Genomic DNA, 20,456 nt, shown 5'->3' on the forward strand with positions numbered 1-20,456 from the left:
AGCAGCGGCCTCGGCGAGGAGAAGGTCACCTGGGACAAGACTCCCAGGGAGAAGGGGTCACGAGCCGACAGAGTAGGCGCCCGGGGAAGTCGGTGGCCTTAGGCCTCCTGGCAGGTCGGTAGCCGGAAGGGGGGCCCATCGGTCGGGGCTTAGGCACCCGGGTTAGAGCCTGGGCTAGGCGAGATATATGAGTTGGAGTTTCAGTTTTAGTTTTAGTTTTAGCTCGGGCTTACTTCGGGGCTAGCACGTGGTCATAGTGGTGCTAAAGTCTCAGGACCCCGGGCGGTTCAGGATCGAGAACGTGGTGGGGCTGCCAGAGGAAGGCCACTAGAAGACCAGCAGCAGCAGTTGGTGATTGGCTGGGGTGTAGGGGAGGTCGGAGCCCCGTGAGTGCCTGCCAAAGGAGTGACGCCCCGGGAGGTGGCATCAAACGGAGACCCCCACCACTGAAGTTACACTCAAAGTCGTGGCAGGCGGGATTAGGGAGCGGCCCACCACACCCCCACGAGGCACCTCCCGGGGCTCTCTCGCAAACTCGTGGCCAAGGAGAGCGGCCACCCGGGCAAGGGCAGCCCGAGAGCGCCTGGTCGAACGGAGGCGGGCACAGTGATTTATAGTGGTTTTAGGAAAAGACCTTAGAAGACCACAGCAACAACACTTCAGGAAACTTCGACTTCAGGAAAAAATAATAGGAAATATTACATTGAAATTATGGAAATTCTTTTAGCTCCCTTTTCCTCCTCATCCTTTCTAAAATAGGAATGGAAGGGTATATTCATGCAGCCTGTAACCTATGGATGAAATTGGGGCACTTAAACCATAAAGATTTTAATTAGCATGCAGTCTTTGAACAGGCTGGACATTTAGAATTTGGAGAAAACACACTAGTTATACAGTCTGAGAGTGGAGTATCACAAATATGCACTCTAGAGTGCATATTTCAGCTTTACAAGTGTTTTTATACAGTGGTGTGTATATGTATGTTTCTGATTCCATGTATGATATACTTCAACATTTGTTTTTTATATAAATGCTATAATTTAACAATTTGTAACTAGGAAAGCTGTATAACTGATACACTAGGTCTGGGTTGAATGGGACTTGGATAATTTAAAATACACCTGCAGAGAAATAAAACTGAGAGCAGGACCCAGAACCAACTACTCAAAAGAATGTCCTAACCATTAAATTATAGCTTAATGGTACTTGCTTTTCTTTTAGCGCTATGAATTTTGCCTTTTTTGCTATATAGGAAACCCTCGCTATTCCTGGGTTTGGCATTCACAATTTCCAATATTCGCGAATGCCGAACCCGCATCTTAAATACACTTAAAGTTGCTCCTCAGGAGCTCCACACTCCCGCTGTCAGGCTCCTGCTGCCACGCTCCCACCATCACCAGAGCAGCCATGCCCCTTTCCCCCCTGCCCGCCCAGCTGCTGGGGGCACTACATTCATGAAGTGCACAGAAAAGTCAGAGGCATGTTTCAAACTCTAAGGCAAGGACTGCCTTTTGCCATACATCTATATGGCAATAAGCAAAACAGATCCCTAAATCTGTTTGGAGCCTTTAGGTAATATAAAAATAATAATAAAAGTATGTCTTGTGGATTCTGTATGATTATAAAAAAGACTAAGTCAGCACAGCTGATCTCATAATCAGAAGTAGGCATTCTAACTTTTGTGATAGCTTCTAAGAATAAATTGTTTTGTTACAGATGGATAAAGTTGTCTCTAAGTTTCTGTTTATACCTTAGGGAAGAATTTCCAGAGGGACTTGAGTGGATCAAAGATAGCTGAGCTGTCTGAGAACAAGGAATAAGCAGGGCAATTGGACTGAGCTTCCAGTCAGAGGGAAGAAGACAGAGAGAGAAGCCCACAGAACTTAGAAGCCAGTCAGAGGAAAGGGGAGGAATAGGCTATTTTTGCCGAGCAACCATGTATAAGGGAGGCAACAGATTTAATTAATGTCAGCTAGACAAAAAAATCCTTGGGATAAAGTTGGGGGACCAGAAAGAAGCATACTGTTGCACATGCCTGAACTTGAGCCTCATTTTGACTGTATTATTTATGAATGTTCTGATAAAAAATCTGGAATGGCTGCCACGATGAGATTGAGTCTGGGTTTTTTTTCAGCCTCATTCTTCTTTTTGGAAATAACAACTAGTACAGGGGTGGGCAATTATTTTGATTGGAGGGCCACTTACTGAGTTTTGGCAACCCATTGAGGGCCGCATAATAGGCATCCAGGGGCAAATAAATATTAATTTTCTACATTTTTTAGGGGCCCCGTGGGCCTGATAGAATGGCCAGGCAGGCTACATCTGGCCCATGGGCTGCATTTTGCCCACCCCTGAACTAGTAGCTTAATTTCTTAATCAGACTGATGAAGGCTATATAGCAACTTTTAGAGCTTTGCAGAATTAGAAACAGCTGGATGGCAGCTTGATTCAAATTTAAGAGGGTAAAATAGGGTTTGCAAGCAGTGAGACAAGGTTAGAATAGTTGAAAAGTATTTACCTTTGACAGAAAGGCAAGAATATTTTAATTTCAAACCAAACCAGAGTAGGTTTTTCAGTCAAAGAGAATACAATATTTGATTTGATGGTCCTGCAAAACAGAATTCATGTTGATCTGAGGAGGCAGATGGCTTCTTTCAAATAGTTTTTACATCTTGCAACTGCTAACTCAGTGTTGTTGCCACCAGAAGTGGGTAGTTTAATTTATAAATTAATCCTTGATATGTGCACCATTTGGGAAAAAAAATCACATAGGCATAGAATTGGCTAATTTAAAAATAGCTGGGAAACATCAGAACTCATCAAAGAAAACTGTTGGGTATTTTAAGGCAACTGTTATTCCAACAACATCTATTTAAATTGTGAGAAGGTAATAAGGAGTAATGTGGGCTGAATAAAAGGTAAGGTGACAATGAAATGCAAGATAAGATACACTACAAATTGAGCTATAAATTCACTTTCCAGAGCTAATAGAAAGCTAAATGCCCATGGCATTATGCCCATGGGCATTTCTTTCTTTTATGCCAGAAAGGAAAAAAAGTGGATATTTTTAAAGGGAATTTAGGACTGTATGCATGGTTTCAAGTAATTTGCAAACAGTGTCATAGAAGCAGTCCTCTAGAAGTACATAGAAAGGCCTCTTGTAAATGGGTGTAAAACCTTTAGAATTAATTCACTATATGCATGAGTGCATTATTATTCATGTGAAATGTATGGAAGCAGAAAATCTGTCTTCTTCCTATTACATTGCTCCTGTAGTGGCTCTGGTCAAGCCTCCCTTGCTATATGTTCACCAGGCTGTTCCATTTAATTCCCAACATTGCACCCATGTGGTTTTGCCTTATTGAGTCTTAGCAGAATCCAGGCACTGCTTTTGTCTTTAAGTCTAAAGTCATATTGGGGATCTTTAGATCCTCCATCTAGCATCTTTTTCTAAGAGCTGGGACCTTGCAGACCAATGGTACTCAAATGTTTTGCTCTGTAGGCAGGATGGGAAAGAGGAGAGGCATAGCTTGGGCCTGATCTGGCCTTGAGGAGGGAAGGGGTCATGGCCCAGCTCTGACCCACTATGCAGGGCTTGGGATTTTGGCAGCAGGAAGGGGTATTAACTGCCACCACTCCCCTGCCACCAAATTTCCTGACCTATGGGGAGCCCTGCAAGCCGAATTCCAAGCCTCCACAGGCTGCATTTGGCTCGCAGGCTGGAGGTTGAGCACCCCTGTCATAGACTAAATCCTGTAACTAGTAATAGCTTCCCCAGATCAGTTTCTTATATACATACTTCCCAGAGTTCCAGACCTGGAGACATTCTGGTTTATAGTGAGATACATTTTAGACAGTGTTCCCAACACTGTTTACTTTAGCTAGGACAGGAAGAAGAGGTGAGCTCTTGCTCATGAATCTCTGCCTCAGTTTCCTCAGCAGTCTTCAGCATTCATGTAATTTGGGTCAGCCTCCCATCAGGATTCCAGGCAATCTCTTCAAATCTTTATTCCTCCAGATTAAGTTTCTCTTTTGAACCATAAAGTCCTTCCCTACAGTTAAAATCATTCAGCTCTGGCTGGTCATCTCTCCTTTTCTTCGTGAAGCCTTTCACTTTTGCCCCTCTTCTTTTTCCCCTGCATTTTAACTGATAGCATTAACACTTGATTTCTTCGGGTGAAATTCTTCTGCTCCAACCCCAACCACACTCTGCAGTCAAACTGGGTTGAACTCATTCCCCTCACCAGTGATTCCCAACCAATGAGCCGCAGCACCCTGGGGTACCTTGAGATCATTTCAAGGATGCCTTGGGTTGTGATGCCTTGTTACCACTGTGAGCTGTACAAGCATGATTCACAAGATAAACCAGAGATTTCAAAGAGGAATCTATAGTGTCAAAAACATTCTGTGGTCTTTCTGAGTTATTTTCAAGAGAAGAATTGCTGTATTTTTTTCTGTAGTCAAAAAAACAAGTGAGAACTAAGAGTTGTCATTTTTTGAGGGGTGCCTCCAGGCTAACCAGGGATGCCTTGAGTCTAAAAAAGGCTAAGAATCACTGTCCTACACTCATTCCATCCCAAGGAGCTTTCATTTGGATTAATTATAATGACAGCTATTCATGGTTTGGGAGAGAAAACACCAGCCTTGGAGGCAAATGCTTGAAGTAGATTCATAAAATTAACCAGACAAGGTTCTTTGGGTAAATCTGGTATCTTTTATTAGACCAACTAAAATAGTTGAAAAAATTCTTATTTGCAAGCTTTTGGGTACAAACAACCTTCTTCAGGCAGAGGGAACATCCTCTTTGGTGCTCTTCCTGGATTTTTCCAACTATTTTAGCTGATCTAATAAAAAAATATCAGATTTAGCCAAAGAACCTTGTCTGCCAATATCCTTAAACCAACACAGCTACAACCAACACCCATAAAATTAACCAGAATTTATGAATTGCACTAGATAGTGTGGCTAAACATAATTTCAATTTTGGGATTAAAAATTATCTCCAGATTATATAGTCAGAAATTACTTTAATCTGCATTAACATCTATGGACCAAAAGACTTTATAGAAGCAATTAAAAAACTACAAAGGAAATAAATCAGATGCATGCAAAATGATTTATATTTATCATTGTGCTTGCTGATATATCTACTCACAGGTTTGTAGGTGAGCAGCAGTTTGATGGATGTTAGATTTGTGCAAATTAGGAAACCTTGTACTCTCTTTGTTGATGTGACATTGAATCTGGGACAGTGGATGGGATGCCATAGGGAATAGAAAAGGCTGTCGCAGTTATGGAATCAAGGCAGAACAGCTTAGACTAACACTTGTTGGCCTGAATATATATAGTGTAGGTGTGAATATAGGCTGTTCAAACTGTTGGAAGGCTAAGTATGGTCAAAATATTCTGTTATTGTTGTGTCCTACATGCACCTAAACTATAACCTGAATGTTCTGGATCTCTGGAAAAGATCCCTATCTGAGTCTTTTAAAAGTATGATTTTTTGGAAGACTCTTATTATTTAGTTTCCAAAAGCCAAATGTAACTTCCTGTTTTTTGCTGATGCCTTAGCACCTTTATATATGCCACGTTTTTTGCTCTTTCTTGCGCTGCAGCTACATGACTGTTTGCACGAGCGGGTTTTCCAGACACTTTAAAAGTCTTTCTGGTGTATTAAACTAAAACTACTTAAACATAATTTAGTTTGGCTCACTGGGAATTAAAGTGCTGAGTCTATGGATTTGCTGCGTGCAAAAACAAAGGCACTCAAAGACATGTAAAGAACATCTTTGTCCACCAGATGGCACTGTGACTTTCTTGTAGTTCACCCCTTTGAATTGCTTTCACTTTCGAATTGCTTCTGCTTTGTTTTTTTCTCTTGTGTGGTGTGCAGGCTCCCTGCTTCCACAGCTGTGTGGTAGGTCATGGGCATGGGGTAGGCGGGGGACCCCAGGCCGGGGAGGCAGTACTGGACCATCACAGTCTCCTGAGGTGCTGGCTAGGGACCCAGCTTAATTTGTTCAAAAACCCAGTGTGTGTAACCACAGATGCGACACTCCAAGGCTTAATTTGTTTGGAAACCTAGTGTGTATAAACACAGATGCGATGCTCTAAAATAAACAAGTTTAAATTTTATAAACCTGTTTAATTTAATGATGATTAAAACCTGTGGTGTGTACAGACACCCTTAGGTAACATAACTATTTTACTACCACATCTACACAGGGCTCCAAGTCATACTGGAACACTGAAGGTAATAATCTAAAACTTGCTGACATCTATTTCATAAAGTGAGTCAGGATCAGGTGTAGCCCAGTTAAAGTGTATCTTACAGAGTTCAAGCAGGGACTAATTAATGGGCACATGTTTTTTAGGATGGACTTAATTGCCTTTATGACTTAAATTCTTTTTTTTTTCTTTGAATAAAGCAAGAAAGTAGTGCTGGACAAAAATGTGGAGGAGAGTGGGGTGCGGGAAATCCTTAAAAGGCAATTAAAAAAATCTACCAGAAAGTAGCATAGTGGGCTTAACAGCAAAGAAAGAATGTTTACAGTCTCATGTCTGGAAATTCATTCTTGGGGATGGCAAATTTAAAGAAATAAACATTGCTGAGGCTTTGGAGGCAAAATAATAATAAATCAGTTCTAATGCTTAGAGCTGTCATTGAACATATGGATGCCAGATCCCCCAAGCTAAAGCAACTGCCATTCATATGGTTTCAGTGCTTTGATTTAGCATTATGGCCTGGTGATACAGAAAAAGGAAGAAGAAAAAGGACAGTTCATTACTACATTATCCCTGCGTACTTGACACATTTAAAAATCTAGCCACATATGTAGAAACCCAAATTTAGGAGCCTTATTTAAACTATCTGGTTTGGAAAATCATACATCACTTCTTTTATTTAGATATTTAATATTAAATTAGGGTCCCAATTCTAAATACACAAGTTTGACAACTTTGAATACCAGCTGTATCAGTCAAACTACTTGTGAATGTAAATTGACCTCATTTCTGATTCATTAAACAGTAAATCTGTTCTGTAATGTTTTCCATAATGGCCCCTGAAGATTAGATCCAAAAAGGTACTTATGTGCCACAACACCGAATATTGCAATGCTTGACATTTAGGCCATGTGTAGATGAAATGAGAGGCATGTTTGCATGACACTTTAAAGCAGACTAAATGCTTTTGCACTGCTTTGTGTCGGTGTTTGCATGCCTCAGTGGCGTATTGTGCATTAATTCCAGTTGCTGTAGGAAATTCAGCGGCATAATATGCCTTAAATGACTTGGAGTAGAGCAAACTAAAACTCCTTTGAGGAGTTTTAGTTTGCTGCCCCTACAGCCATGGATCAGAGCACCAGGCTCTGTGCAGCTCCACAGCTCTGCAGGAAGTCCTGCAGGTAGCCTCACAGCATCCCAGGAAAGCAGGCTCCACCCAAGAAAAGAGGTGAGCCTGATCTTTTACTTTTCCCCCTCCTGGAGCCTGCTGCATGCCTAATCTGCACAGGGGTCTGGTGCTTCCCTTCATGGCTACGGTGCCCCCCCGGGACCTCCTGAGCCAGGTGCCTGTGGCTGGGTGCCACCTGGGGGGGGGGCGCTGCAGCTTGTGCACAGGGAAGCACCTGTCCCCCCCTGCAGCCCAGGGACTGCTCCGCCTGATGGCAGATCGCCCTCCCCTCCCCATTGGAGAGGCAGGTAAGTCAGCAGGGTTTGTGCACAACACGGGGGTTTAATCAACCCTAAATCGAAGCAGTGTTTTTTAAAACCCACTGCTTTAATTTAGGGCCCCCGTTTCATCTACACACGCCTTTAGATGCTTGTCTTCTGGAGTGGAATCCTGAATCCCTTGTTAGGCACCCAGGCTCCCTCCCTATTCAGTACACAGAGTCAGGTACCTCAGTGTAGGGTCTCAAGGCACCAGCAGCGAGTGGAGAGATGCACAGAATTGATCAATACAGAAACATTGAGGATGGAGTAGTGTCCCTTTCTAGCTCTTAGGCACTTCACTCAAGGCCACAATGAGGTATGTTCTGCTACTCAAGACTTACAAGCAGAATTCTCTCCTAAAGGTAAGTACTTACAGCTGTTGTGAAAAGCTACTTTCTTTCAAAACTAGCAGGGCTCACACTGACAAAACAGAGCCAGTGATGATGTATCTGCCTTGTGGTTAGGGCACCTGTCTAAGGCAGCCTATAGGTTATTTAGAAATGTAGAGTACTCTTGACTCCCCCATCCTGTTGAACTTCTTTCCCTGATAAGAAATACTTCAATGGTCATCATCATCAGGGCAGAAAGAGAAATTATGAGTGATCATGTCTGTCCCTAGAGGACATTCCTTTGGTCGGAGGGTGTCCTGAGGGAATCTCTTAGTTACAGACTGATAGTTAGTACACTCTCCAGAAGATGTGGATTCGAATTCATCACCGGCAGATGAGTGAATTTAACCTGGATCTCTCACCCCCCCACCCGCACTGCTGCTCTTTTCAGCATGTTTTAAAAGAAAATAATATTCCTAAAGTTCCAGTCTTGATGAAGCTTAGATATAAGCTAGATGCTGAACTGCTCAGCCCTGTAAAGACTAAGGTGTTTCTGAATGTGTACATAAATTGAATGTGTTGGTCAAAAAATGAGGTGTAAATGGACTTTATTGGTCTCCAAGGTTAGGTAGTAGCTGAACAGGAATTTTCAGGATCGTAGTTTTGTATTTAGATGTCTAAATTCCATCTAAGTCCCACATTAATATTAAGATCTTTGCTTGTCTGTTTGGACCTGACTTTTAGTTCTAAATTTCTTAGTGATATTTTATAAGGCTATTTTTAGAATCAAGCAAACATTTCATAATGAATAGTTCATTAAATGAAGTTGTCTTATTTTCTTTTTGTGGAGTAGCTGCAAACAGATCAAAGTTCTCTGCTGGTAATCCCAACTTTTCCAATACCTAATATAAATGAGATATTGAAATTTGTTTTCTACATGTATTTGAACCCGCAGTGCATTTTCCATCAGCACTCAGTTATTAAAACTCCCTACTCCTTATATTAACTGGAAATATATACTGGAATATGAACACAAATGAGTATAAACAAATGTTCGTGAATTAATTAAACAAACGTTAATGCACAATGTTGTACAGTTGTTACCCAGCTTTACATATTTTCAATCACAGTAGAATAATTAGAAGGCAGAGGCTGCTCGGGAAGGATATCTGTTTATGCAGATGTTATTGATAGTGGAAGTGGAGTTTTTATAAAACCAAATGAATTTGGTTCCAAACATGAGTGGGTTGCTGTATGTCCACTATTATTCCCTGGAACAGGTGCGTAATCAAGACAAGGGAATGATTTCTCTTTGGAAAGCAGAGTTGAATACACGTTTTCATCACAAAATCCCAATGTAATTTTAGAGATCAAGGTTAGCATCTGTGGCCTCAAAGCTATGCTGAGATAAGAAACCCACTATAAACTCTCATATTCAGGTTCTTGTAATTTTCTCAAATTTTGAAGTCAATAAGAGTTGTGTATGCATGAATCTGAGGCAAGATTTTGCCCTCGAGTATTCAAAAGGGACATGTGACTAGTGGTGTGTTTATGTGGATCTTTTTAATCTTTACTTTAAAAAACTGACTAAGCATTACAATTTTTCAGATTTAACACTATACGTTTGATCATGTACTGTTTGCAATTCACTTTTACCTTACAAAAATCTATAACTAGATTTATAGTTATATATAACAAAAGACATAACTTTACAAAAATTGAACTGTGGCAAAATATCTAATAAAAAGTAAGGTATATTTTTTAAAAGTTTGACTGAACGTATCAATCAGCACACAACTCACTAGAGCAGATTCCACCATTATTCCTTGTACTTACTCTCCTACTTTATAGAAAGCTCCAGTATTTCAGTAAGGTACATCTTAATGAGATGAAGAATGGCAGAATTCGGTCTTCTGTCAGTTGATATAATAGTGTGCCAAATGTAACTTTATATTGAGAAGAAAATAGTATTTTCCTAAGTCAATATAACTAGAAATTCAGATACATAAAATCACATCTGCTGGGACCACTCTGCTAAGAATTGATTTGCTCAGATTTAGATGCGAGGTTTCACTGGCTGCAGCCCTTGCTCCTCATCTGAGATATGATATCACCAAAATCATAGTACTCCTTAGCAACATATTCCAAGTAGTCACATACTATGGGGAAGAACACTACAAAATATAAACTATATTATACATAGGGGTATTTACCTCTAAATGGATTTAGTATCTTCTATAAGGTATTAGTGGTTTGCTTAATATTAAGGGCCCCAATCCTGCAAACACTTAAAAACATGCTTACCTTTATTCGGACTACTGAGGCAGCAAACGAGGCATTTTTAATGGTATCTTTTATTAGATTAATTGTATAGTTGGGCAAGATGCTGGCCAAGCTCTCAGGCCTAGTGTGCACTACCTACTTCAGGGGAATAAAGTTAAGCACATATGCAGTAGCATAACTAAAAGCAGGGGTGACCAGAGCATTGCTGCACTGCTGGCCCTCGCAGCCCAGCTCCATTTACTGCCCTGGGTATTGTCGTCTAGGGTACAGAACTGCCCAGCTGCACCTCTGCACCACGGGGCTTTGGATCTGATATCTCATTGGCAAATTAGTTATTGGTATTCTATATACAATAGCTAAAAAAGGCCTTAATTCAATTTCTGCCATAAATTTTCCATCCATTGTCTGTTTCTTTGTTGAAGCCATGATTCTGTAAATACTTAAGTACAGTTGTAACTTTCCTCACACAAACCATTTTACTTACAGGATTGGATCTTTAACTTTTTAAATGTTGTAAACTAACAATCTGTTTTTCCATGATATATCACTTCAATTATTACCCTCCAAGAGAGACAAAGTATAATATAAAAACAACTTTATTTTTTGATTAAGTAATGAGAAATGCATACGGTGATAGTAAAATTTAGGTGAAATTTTTTTTTGTGAATTTTTGCATTTTTCAAATGTTCTCTCACTATTTTATATTGTTCATCTGCTCAGACATATTTCTCTGCATTTTATTGGTTTATTTAATGCTGATCTCTAGAACAGGGTTTCCCCCTTTTTTAGGCTTTTCAGTGATACGAAATGAAACAATTCCATCCTGCTGATGACATTATTAAAATACAAATGTTAAAGTGCAGCTGCATAGATACAAGGAAGAGGATATGTATATATGAAAATGGCTGTGAGTCACACAATTAGGATTTCTTATTTAAATAGAAAACTGTCATACTGCTTGAAAGGCAGCACGGCAAAAAAGACTATGAAAACTGCTGCAGTCAGAAGTATGGTGGGATTTTGCTTTTGAATGATTCTATATTTCTATGGAATGGAGGAGTTTGGATTGCTTTTTTCTGTTTCTACTTCTTCTTAAGTGAATGCTCAGATTTACCCTGTTTGAAGGATTCTGGGCTGCTTTTTCTTTTCTTTTATTTTACTTTGAGACTCAATGACTAACAAAGGTTGGTACTAAAAGCCTATTTTAAGGAGACTAAGTTTTAAAATTCCATATTATATTATTTGATCTCCTGTACTCCTTAGAGACAAAAGCATGATTCATTTGGAAACGGATCTCTTTAACCTGTCTCCTGTGTAACTACCAAACTGGAGGTCCTTATAAACCAAAAATTTCTAAAGTACAGGTGTATGTGTTGAATGTATTTAATTTATCAAATGTGTTGAATTTGCTTTTACTGAAATTTTAATGTTGGAGAGCAGGTTTAGCCAAAATAATTCCGATAGCATAAGTTGATATGTCATATTTTGTGCATGTATCCTCCTTTTAAGTGTGGGGTATGTAGCGTTTATCGGTGTGTGGCTGCATTGCCTATGCAGTGGCAGTCTATATATCAAGGCATTTGTATCTTTCTGTACGTGCACATTGTATGTTTACAGCATTGACAATGTCAGGTATTCAGCATTCATGGGCTAGCAATTAAAGCATTTGCTTAAAAATCATGGATTTTATTTTTAAAGATAAATTTCAGATTGTTTCATGGCTGGTTTTTTCCCCTCCTGTACCTTTGTGTTATACTCATCGGGAAATTTGCCAGCTTTGATTCTCAACCAGGAGGGCCAGTAACTTATTAAGAAAAAAAAAAAATTGCCAGAAGTGGCACCATTGTGTGTGATTGCACGCGTGCATATGCACATCTGTGTATACTTTCTGGGTGTTTGTGTATGCATTTGTGATTAGTGCCTGTGTATGTGTGTGCACAAGCCTGTGTGATACTTTGTGGATATTTGTGTATACATTTGTGATTGGGGCCCATGTATATGTGTGTGTGTGTGTGCACACGTACATGTGCATGCAAGCTTGTGCCATACTTTGTGGGTGTTTGTGTATGCATTTGTGATTGGGGCCTGTGTGTGTGTGTGCTTATGCAAGTCTGTGTGATACTTTGTGGATAATTGTGTATGAATTTGTGATTGGGACCTGCATATACATGTGTGTGTGCAAACCCGCGCCATACTTTAGGGTGTTTGTGTATGCACTTGTGATTGGGGCCTGTGTGTGTGCACACAAGCCTGTGTGATATTTTGTGGATATTAGTGTATGCATTAGGGCTGTGGAAGCTTCGGTTTGTGATTCAATTCAGAGAAGATTCGGCCTGATTCAGAGGCCGAATCTCTGAATATGAATTGAATTGCTAAAAGCTTAAAACTTGCCGAATTGATTTCAAAAAGATTCGGAAGAGATTCAGCGATACGGAGATTTGGAAGGCGGTCTTTATGGGAAAACAGAAACTTAGAAGAGGAAGTGTGAGCAAGGGGGAGAGGGGGAGCGGGGTGGGGAAAGACTGATATCTCTAGCTGGCCAGTGACCGTGACTTCTCTCTGCCTGACCTTCCAATACCAGTGTCTGGAGGGAAGGACATAGAAGCAGCATAAAAGCCTCTGTGTGAAGGCTTTTCTGCCCCTTTTATGAACTGTTGCTGCCTGAGCAACAGCGTCTCAAAGGTACTATGGCTATAGGCCTGGCTTCCTAGTCAGTGGTCTGCTACTTTTTGCTGTTAGAAAGGATTGGATAGGATATAGCTTAGCTTAGCTTAGCATCTGTCTACTTCCAATTCATTTCTTTCAATTTATATTTGTTTTTTTCCCCCCAATACTTCTGAAAGAAAAGCTCAGTGTTTTCCCTGGCAATATGATTCATCACTGTGCAGCGAGGCACACATAGCATACACTCCCACACACATATAAGAAGAAAAATCAGATATTCATAGAAGAAGAAGAGATTCAGATTATATATAGTAGTTATTAGTTTTTAATATTATTATAGTTAGTTTGCATACAGACTAAAGACAACACAGAAGAAGTCAGACAGAGATTCAGGTTGATATTAACACACACAACACAGCAGTTAGAGTCCAAGAAGAAGAAGGAGATATATTATTTTAGGTACACTACATAGAAGAAGAACAAGAAGTAGTCACACATTCGCATTAATAGCACATCACAGAAGAAGACACCATATATAGTTATTAATAATCAATCATAATCAAGAATTATCATACCAGGCTCCAGTACACACACACACAACAACACAGAGAGGAAAACAACACACAGAATAAGTCACACAGTCTCACACACCTTTTGCAGCACAGGAAAGATGAATATGAAGCGTGCTGGAAAGGCAGGTGCCAGGTCTTCTGGCAGGGGAGGGAGAGGGGGTAGGGGGAGATCTAGAGCTGCAAGTTCTCCCCTGCTCCCCAAACATAGACACATCCTCTTCCCAAGCAGCCATGAGGCTTCTGCTGCCAGTGGAAGCAAGGAGGTGGGAGCAGTACCTGACATCCCTGCATCACCTCCCTTAACTCCAGAAATAGGCACCAGGAGCAGAATCACTGTCTCTTCCACCCCGATGTCATCTCCCAGAGTGAGCTAGAGCTAGAGCTGGAGCTGGAACCAGGGGACCTGAGCACCCTGGCTCAAGCAATTCTGAGGACTGAGGGGGAATCAGAGTTTGTGCTCCCAACCCCTCAAAGTTCCCCTAGACTCAGGTCTCCTTCTCTAGAAAGCAGCACCTCAGAGGAGGTTCAGGTTGTGAAGGCAAGTGGCTCGACCGAGGCAGCTCCTTCTGCTGTTGTTCCTCAGCCTGCTGAGGAGGGGGATAAGGCAGCATCCCCATGCTCAACCCAGAAGCAGGTGAGTAGTATAGTGTGGGAGCATTTTGAGCTGCCGGATGATCCCAGGTTTGCTATCTGCCAGCACTGCTGAAGGCAGATCAGCCAAGACAAGGAGGAGAATCATTTCACCACCCCGGTGATGCTGCTACATCACAGGAGGCAGCACCCCCTTGCCCTCCTTCCTGCTCAGTCTTACACCAGTGTGAGTGTACCCAAAGGGAAGTCCCCTGCTCGCTCCAAAGCCCTCATCCCCCCCTCCCCCCCAAGCAGAGGCAGGCCACCCTGGAACAGTGGGGGAAAGCTGCAGACAGAGTGGGGTGCATTCCCAAGGCGAGCGAGATCACCCAGACCATTGGGGAGATGCTTACTCTGGATAGCCAGCCCTTCTCCCTAGTTGAGCGGCCAGGATTCAGGTGGCTCATGGTGCTTGTGGCCCCATCTTACCAAGTGCCCACATACACCACCTTTAGCAGGATGGTGCTGCCCTCCCTGTATGAGGCACACAGGGAGTATTTGAGGGAGGAGCTGCACAAGGCAGGGCTGCAGGTAGCCTTGCACTTCACCTTGCACATCTGGAGCAGCCAGGGTGGCAATCATGCCTACCTCTGCCTCACAGGGCACTGGCGCAATCAGTCAGACTTTCCTCCAAGCTGAGGTGCTGAATGAATCCCACATGGCAAGGGAGATCATGGTGGCCATGAACCACTTGGTGCAGGGGTGGCTCATTGGGCAGGCCAAGCTCACCCACAGGTTCATGGTCACCGACAATGGGGCCAATATGGTCAAGGCTGTCCATGATGCCAACTTTGTTGGCATCTGCTGTGTGGTACACAGGCTGCACCTCATAGTCAGGGATGCCCTGGGGGTGGGGGGACAGGGCTGCTGGTGATGGTGCCACCACCACTACAAGCCAGCTGATTTCAAAATGCAGGAAGGGTGGGCTACTTCCACTGCAGCGTCAAGAGGGGCAAGATGCTGCAGGAGAAACAGGCAGAGCTGAGCATCCCACAGCACAAAATCATGCAGGATGTGGAGACTCAGTGGAACTCCACATATCTGATGCTCGAAAGGCTGGTGGAACAACGGAAGGCCATCCATGAGATGGCCTTGCTCTGGAAGATCAGGATCAGTGGTCCCCTTAACAGAGCTGAGTGGGGTACCATCTCCCAGATATTGGTGGTCCTCAAGCCCTTCCTCGAGGCCACCAAGACCTTTAGTGCTGGGGATGCCCTCCTTAGCCAGGTGATCCCCATAGTGAGGGAACTTGAGAATCAAATGGAGAAGCTCCAGGGGATCAATGTTCCTAGCTGGGGTGGGCTGCTGTCACCAGATGTGCAGGCACTGGTGAGGCAGCTGAAGGATGGCATCAGGAGATGGCTGGATCCCTTGTGGTCCAATACGGTCCACATGCTGGCGGTCATGTGCGACCTGAGGGTGAAAGGGAGCATGTGCACTGGCAGCAACAAAACTCTCAATCACTGTATGCAGGTGCTGGTCAACAGTCAGGGAGGCCAAAGGGCAGAGGTGAGGGGATCCACTTTCCTGTGCCAGCACTCCCAGCACCAGTGAGTCTCCTCCACGCCAGCCACTGCCAACGTGGGCAAAGGGCACAGCTGCAATGCTGGGGTCCAAACACACTAGCCCCCAGCCTCAGGCAGGTAGCACCGAGGCTTTGGTGGCTACCTATCTTGCCGAGGATGTGGAGCCACTGGACGGTGACCCCTTGGCCTACTGGGCAAGCTGCAGTCAGATGTGGCAGGATATGGCCATGGTAGTCTGGCAACACCTGTCCTGTCCACCAACCAGTGTTCCAAGCGAGAGGGTATTCAGCATTGCTGGGGATGTTGTGACACCCGACTGCATGTGCTTGGATCCTGCTTTGGTGGAGCAGCTGAACCTCCCTGCACCTATCTCCTTGATAGCTATTAGGCTACGTGGCCACAGCAGGGCCTAGCAGCCAGTCCTGCAGTAGTTTTCTCTCCTTCTGTGCCCCATGACAGACACAGTTGCACAAGTACCCATGTCATGAGTTTTGCCTGTTAGCAGCCAGAGGTACACGGCCCCAGAACCCAGACTCTCCCTGCACCTATCTCCTTGAATCTTGGCAGGCTTTGTGGCTGCAGCAGGGCTTAGCAAGCCTGCAGCTTTCACCCCACAGTGCCTTAACACACACACACAGTGTCACCTATGTCACGAGTTTTACTTGTCAGCAGTTTGAGGTGGTTTCCCAAAACCCCCTGAACCTATCTCCTTGAATCTTGGCAGGCTTTGTGGCCTCAGGAAGAGCTACCACCCCTACAGTTTTTACCCCACTGTGGCTTAACACACACACCTGACATAAGTTTTGCTTTCAAGACTTTGAGGTGTAGTTTCCCAGAAATCTCTGCACCTATCACCTTGAAACTTGGCAGCCTTTGTGCCCTCAGCAGAGGCTATCATCCCCACATGTTTAATCAAAATCAGCCAAAAAACAAACAAGTTCTAGATATTTCATTGATTCCCCATTATACTCTATGGCCGAATCTCTGAATCGTTCCGAATCAGCTCCGAATCTTTGAAAGCTGATTCGGCCAAATCGAATCGGAAAAGCGATCCGAATCTCTGAATCTAATTGCTGGCATCCAAATCAGCTGAATCTGAATCAAAAATTCCCTATCTGCGCAGACCTAGTAAGCATTTGTGATTGGGGCCTGCATATATGTGTGCATGTGCGAATGCACGCATGCAAACCTGTGCCACATTTTGTGGGTGTTTGTGTATGCTTTTGTGATTGGGGCCTGTGTGATATACTGTGGGTATCTGTAAGTATTTGTGCTGGGGCCACATGTTTGTGGGCAAGCCTGCATTGCTCACCCATGCAGGTGCCTGTGTGCAGCCATAGCTGCCTATGCATGCCTCCATCCCTACCTCCCTCCCTTCCTGCCAGCACCCCTGGCTCCCAGCTGTTGCTGTGAGACCGAAGGCTGAAGCAGCCTCTGTGAGAAAAGGACCAGATCGCATCGACCACCTCTACATACCCCTCCCGGCTCAGCCTCTGCCTCCAGCCACTGCCTGGAGGGCCATGCAGTTTGCACCACCTGCCACACCATCCATAAACCCTTGCACCGAGCGGGACCAGGACTGACCCCTCCTACCCCAATCACACCATGAAGAGAGATGCTGGTGGTAGGTGCAGGTCATCGGGCTCCCTTTTTTGTGCTGTCTTGTGTTGACCTGGTCCCTTCTTATCCCACCCCAATGGAGATACTCAGGACCTGGCCTCATCAGGCAGGGGATTTGGCTGCCCTGGTGTGGGAGGGGATGGATGAGGCCTGTTGGGCTTTCTGGCTTCAGAGACAGGTTTGTTGCCCTGCATTTCACCTGGTGCGTCTTGCCTCCCTGGTGCAGCTGGGCATGAGGGATGCCAGGGACTCCCCCCACCCTCTTGCACATGCAGGAGAGCTAAGCGTTCCCCTCCAGATGTGCCCAGGTTGGAGGGGGAACTCATCACACCCCTCCCTCCTCTCCAGATGCAAACTGAATGCCCTGCTTTCCGTCCCTTCCCACCCCCTGCCCAAAATTTGGGCTGGGAGTCAGGGTACAGTGCTATGTCCTAAGCCCCAGATTTAAGCCAAGCAGAGGGGGCAGGAGAGGGTCACAAAGGGCGCTGCCTTGAGACCTATGGCTTGTTTCCCCTCAGCTGAGGGGGCCCAGTCTCTCCCCTCACTTTATCTTTCATTGTCATTTTAGATGAGCCTGCCTACCCACTCCCCACCTCTACCCCAACCTTTTGCCAACAGAAAATGGGGGCCATTGTTATCAGGTCTAGCTTGCTGAGGGCTGCTTCCTTCAGGCTTCCCACCCTGTGCAATAGCTTCTGCTTCATCTGGGCTCTGCAGGAGGCAATGCTTGGTGTTTAAGGAGAGGGGCCAAGGTTCGTTTTGTTTTTGGTCCCCTCTTCCATGTTTGCCTCATAGACAAAAAAGAATAAGAACAAAAAACTTTAAATCTTGATAGAAAAATCAGTCAGCGCTGTGATTCATATTTAAAAAGTAATCTAAGCATTGGGGCAACTGTTTGTTCGTTTTAGGCTAGAGATACTCTGTGTGGTTGCATGTGGGGTTCATGTGAAATGGAGTCTGGCATAAATTTTGCCATGCTTTGAGGGCTGACCAAATGGGTAGTTTATCTGATTTGCACAATGTGGAGCAGTTGGCTTCTATTGTTTACACTTTTAATATGAAGGTGGGTCCCTCAGAGACTCCAGGTGTCAGCCTGCCTTGGTCTTAGTTCTCCATGTTCTGTACAGTCAGTGGGTGGAAAGAGGTGTATTCATTTTTTAAAAAAATGTCTTCCCTGATGCATATGCATTTAAAGATCCCCCAGATTCCACAGTGGGTCTCCCACTGCTGTTAAAGACTAATGTACATAAGAATCATGGTATGGTATTTAGCAATGACAATTCTATTTATTATTTGTTCTGTACCTGTTGTTATATTTGGAGTCACTCAGTGAGAAAATACTCAGTGGGAAAATAATAACTAAATTAATTTTTGTTCTTTGTTTTTCTACTTTTTACATCTTCCCTTCCCTTTCTTCAAAGTCTCTCCAATTCCTTCCTACAACATTCTCTACTGGTACCCTGAATTCCCTGTACAGCAATATAATCAGAAATGAAAGGTATATGTCAACATTGAAGTGTCATCATTGCTCTCTGTTCTAAAGCTCAGAAAGATTAATGGAATTAATCTTTGAGCTACTTTCTTTGATTTTTGGGCAATTTGTGCGTTTGGGTTATACAGTTCAGGTCACACACAGTTCATAAGTGAAATAATTTTTTGGTAACAGTTGTTCTAGGGAGATACAAACTCTAAACTTTTCTATCAAAAGTGTATGATCTGAATGGCCATATAAATACCTCAAATGAGCCAGATCCAGGCCATGTCCAGTACCTCTGCTTTATTTCATTTTGAGGTATGGCCCATGGAAATTGAATTCCTAGCTCATAATGTTTCAGTTTGATCTGCAGCCTCTGGGAACTACAGATGCAAGCATATAGTGGTCTATTTTGGTCTGGTTCAGCTTCTGGAGAGTGTAGATGCTAAGTGCAGGGGTTTAGGTTGTAGCCGTGTTGGTCTAAGGATATAGGCAGACAAGGTTCCTTGGGTGAATTTGATATCTTTTATTAGACCAACCGAAATGGTTGGAGAATAGTTATTAAGCAAGCTTTCGGGTTCAAAAACCCTTCGTCAGGCCAAGGAAGCTTCAGCAGTTGCTGTGTGCTCTTCCTGGATGGAATGAAAAGTAAAGAAGCCAGGGGCTGGGCTGGGCTGTGCTGGGGAGTCAGTTGCCAGGAAGATTGTAATGTATCAAAAATCCAATGTCTATGTTTAGTCCCTGATCTCTAGTATCCATCAGGTTGATGAAATGGAGCTCATCATAATCAGCAACACGCGCCACCACAACAACCTCTCTCTACCAGAGAAAAAGGCCATAGAATCTCTAAGATCTAACCACCAAATAGTAATAAAACCAGCAGATAAAGGAGGAGCCATAGTCATCCTAAACCGTGAGGATTACATAAAGGAAGCCAACAGACAGCTCTCAGACAACACCTACTACAACGAACTACAAGAAGATCCTACTCCCCTTTTCACCAAAAAACTCAACAATACCATCAAATCATTTCCACCAAGATTACAAGAAAAAATACAGACCTTGATCCCCCCGCTACCTAACCCAGGGACTTTTTACATGCTCCCTAAAATCCACAAACAAGGGAACCCTGGCAGACCTATCATATCCAACCATGGGACCCTAACTGAGGAAATATCAGGTTTTGTTGAATCCATCCTAAAACCGCTTGTCACCCACAGAGCAAGTTTTGTCCAAGACACCACAGACTTGCTACGGAAACTTAAAAACATAGCCCACCTTCCCAGCAACACGCTCCTAGCCACCATGGACATTACCAGTCTATACACCAACATCCCACACCAGGATGGCATCCATGCCTGCCTTACATATCTACAGGAACAAGATTACAACCCAGAATACAGACCCAAAGATATCACTGAGCTTATACACTTCATCCTCACACACAACAATTTCACTTTTAATAATCAACACTTCCTCCAGATGATGGGAACAGCTATGGGCACTAAAATGGCCCCACAGTATGCCAACCTTTTTATGAGCCACCTGGAAGAAGACTTCCTCAAGAACTGCACCATCAAACCCTTGCTGTACTTACGATATATCGATGACATCTTCATCATTTGGAGTGAGAACCTGCAATCTC

Source organism: Alligator sinensis, unplaced genomic scaffold (assembly GCF_000455745.1).
Source record: "Alligator sinensis unplaced genomic scaffold, ASM45574v1 scaffold1095_1, whole genome shotgun sequence".
In the NCBI taxonomy this organism is placed as follows: domain Eukaryota; kingdom Metazoa; phylum Chordata; order Crocodylia; family Alligatoridae; genus Alligator; species Alligator sinensis.